A 3,654-nucleotide genomic window follows, 5' to 3' on the forward strand; every position below is an offset into this window, starting at 1 on the left:
TCGTTAACTCTTTCGGTAGCTAATTGTTTATTTGGCTCAATTATAAGTGGCATTTAAATACGGATTTGGTTATGTATGGTATAAGTACTATGGTTATATGTTTTGACCTTTGAAGAATATAGTATATGTTTTGATGTAAATCTTAATTGGTATGCTGGTTTATTGAGGTATGCGATGGTGAATGAATGATCTTGTATCCGAATGAATGGTTGTTTTGTTATGTTTATGTCAATAGGCAAATTGAAATGTTTTGTGTTTAGTTGAAATGGTGAATTGGTTTTGGTAAGGTATAAGATGAGATATGTGTGCTAGTGATAATTTGGCATATATAGTTGAAATTTGGCTTTTCGTATCTAAAATTTGGATGATGATTTAATGATTTTAACTTGTGATATATGTTTTGGTTGAATGGTTGTGGTTCGTGATTGAAATTGTAGTGCAAATGAGGGCATATTGGTTAGGAACATCGGTTGATTGTGAATTCGTATATTTTGACTTATTTTAGCCCATTTTGAATAGGTTGGAAAGTTGGTTAATGCATAGCTTGGAGTCTAAGTTTTGGTTTGTGAAATGCCTTGTGTTTGGAGGTGTTTTTGGCCACACACAGCCTAGGACATGGTTTGCCACATGTTCGTGTGTCCTTCATGGTTGCATGATAGAACCGTGTGTCCTCTTTGCTTTTTGATGCAAGTTTGTCAACATGGTCTTAGAGAGTTACACGGGCACAAGTTACTACACGATTTGGCCACACGATCATGTTCTTGAGCCACATGGGCTAAGCCCTATCACACGACCGTGTGACTGGAAACACAAAAATATATAGACATTTTCAGCACCTTTTGAGCTCTAATTCATGTAATTTCGTAGTAAATTTTGTCAAAATTCATAATTTAATTATAAAATAATTAAATTAACATATTGAAATTTAATTATTTTTATAATAAATTTTGACAAATTTGGTTTATTTTCGACAGTTTTGCACAAAAGGTGAAAAATGCCTCGGCAGACACCTCGAAAGGCAAGGTTGAATATTTTTCCAGCCAAGGACGGTTCAAATGATGATTATTTAATGCACTTTATATTTAATTTTTATCCAAAGATATCTGGGTTAGAAATTAATATAAAACCTAAAGGAGAAAGTGACCTAGTGTGCTAAACATTGAAGATTGATTCAACAAGCAAATTGGCAGCCCAAAACCGCTCAATTAGCTGATTTTTATGCTTTCAAAATAGCCCTCAAAATTTCCTTAAACTCCATTCAAACCCCTCCACTTTTTGTGCCTTTGAACATTTGCCCCAAGGTAAATTTAGCAAAGTTTGAAACATTCAAACTTTGCTCCTTGTGTGGCTGGCCAAGGGGAGTGTATGACTTCTAATTATTTGCAATTTTTAACAGTCACTCCCACCTATAAATACCCCCTTTCGCTACTTCATTCAACACACCATTCATTCCCACACATCTCTCTCATTCACTCATTTTCTCTCCTTTGTTTTTCCCATTTTCTTGTCCATTTCCCTTTCCAATTTCCCTCTTGAAAAAGAGCCTTCTTCCACCTTTGTATAGCATCATTCAATTATTCGTAAAGGCCTTCATTCAACAGAACGAGCAGAGAAGTTGAGGAGAGCACTAGTTTGGCTTTACAGAAATACTGGATTTGCTTCCTAGTTCCCTTTTCTTTAATTTTCTTGTTTATGTTTTGGTCATGAATATGAATACTTGTTGTGTAGTTGTTATTATTCTAATTAAAATGGCTTCAGTTAATTCGTGTTAGATTGATTACATTCTACTCACTTGAATTATTAAAATTATGTTTGTGCTATTATAGGCCTTGGTGAGTTGTTCAATTAAATAAAACCATGCCTATGTTGTACTTGCATTATCCAATGTAAGGTGACGAATCAATTAATTATTAAAATATTGAAATTATAATTGATTGACACAATATTTAATTGGTGCATGTTTAATCTCCTAAGGTAGCTGAAGGTTAAATTAGCGACGGTATTAAACTGTATATTAGCCGTGCATAACTTGCAAGATTTTTGTGATTAAATTGTTCCAATATAGAAATATATTGTTACCTCACTTGATCTTATATGTGTTTATAAAGATTGATTAATTATTTGAATTGGCATTAAAAAATGTTCAAGAGATTAGTTAATTTAGTATGCATTTGCAGTAGTTAACAAATTACCAAGTTGTCGTGAAAATATTCGTAACAACATTAACATGGGTTTAGTAATTCTAAAGAATGTAATCGATCTAGCACAATTGTGTCATATTGATTAAAACTCATCTTTTTGAAATCATGCATTGTATTTTTACTTTTTATTCTTATTACGAAGTCAAATTTTAGTTTTAAATCTCTTATTTAAAACAAAATATTTTCACATCACCAAAGTGTTTGATTTACATTTCATATATATTTTTCTTTCACAATCCCTGTGGGTACAGTAACTCGACATTTACTTGTGACTTTATTACTTGAGAATTATTGTGTACCGTTGCACATTTTCGTCATTCCAAGTTTTTGGCGTCGTTGCTGGGGACTGCTTTAAAATACATTATTAGTGAAATTGATAATATTTCATTTTGTCTAATTTTTTTCTTGTTAAATTTTAATTCTAATATTTTTTTTCTGTTTGATTCAGGTGTTTATGAGTATTGATCAAATTATTGACTTACTCTTCAAAGAACCTGAAATTGAAAGGACTTTCAGACAAAGGAGAAGACAAGCGAACCAAAGAATGACCGAGGAGATGAATGTCAAAAATCAAAAGCAAAATCCAGGAGGAGCATTTACTTGTAATACTTACAAATCCAATCAATGTTGCCGATGACAGAAACTGTGTCATTCAAAAATATGTCATTCCACTATTCAACGAGCTCACTCTGAGTATTAGAAGACTCAAAATTGAGGCACAACAATTCGAGCTGAAGTAGATCATGTATCAAATGTTGCAAGATATGGGTCAATTTAGTGGGATTTCTACTGAAGATTCACATATTCATCTTTGGCTATTCATGGAAGTGAGTGACTCATTTCAACTAGTCAGGGTGACCGAGGATGCCTTGAGACTGAGATTATTTCCATACTCCTTAAGAGATAGAGCAGGAGTGTGGTTGAACTTCCTCCCTTCAGATTCCATAACTACATGGAAAGAGTTTGTTGAACACTTCTAATGAAATACTTTCCTCCATCTCTGACTGCCAAGGTCCGAAATGAAATCATTTCATTTCAGCAACTTGATGAAGAATATTTATATGAGGCATGGGAATGGTTCAAGGTGTTAATATGAAAGTGCCCTCATCATGGCATTCCTTACTACGTTTAAAAGGAGACTTTCTATATTGGTCTCAATATTAATACTAGATCGATGGTGGAAGCTTCGGCCAATGGAGCCCTTATTTCTAAGTCTTATAACAATGCTTATGAGATTATTGAAATAATTTCCAGCAATAGCTATCAATAGCCAACCAACTGGGAAGCATCAGAAAGACGAGTAGCATGAGTACATGAAGCAGACACACTTGCTTCTTTGTCAACCCAAGTATCCTTTGTGTCTTCTATGCTTAAGAACATAATTGTTAATGGTTTCAATGGCAATCTAATAAGTTAGCAGTGAGACCAATTTGAGAATATTTCTTGTGAATAC

General features: G+C 33.4%; 1 non-coding gene across 1 annotated transcript; it reads right to left on the reverse strand.

Moving 5' to 3' along the window:
• Window positions 1–3,210: 3,210 nt before the first annotated feature.
• On the reverse strand, window positions 3,211–3,317 carry LOC128032629 (small nucleolar RNA R71). Its single transcript, XR_008188874.1, has one exon. It is a non-coding gene; the product is annotated as a small nucleolar RNA R71 (small nucleolar RNA).
• Window positions 3,318–3,654: the final 337 nt, after the last annotated feature.

Source organism: Gossypium raimondii, chromosome 1 (genome assembly GCF_025698545.1).
Source record: "Gossypium raimondii isolate GPD5lz chromosome 1, ASM2569854v1, whole genome shotgun sequence".
Lineage (NCBI taxonomy): Eukaryota > Viridiplantae > Streptophyta > Magnoliopsida > Malvales > Malvaceae > Gossypium > Gossypium raimondii.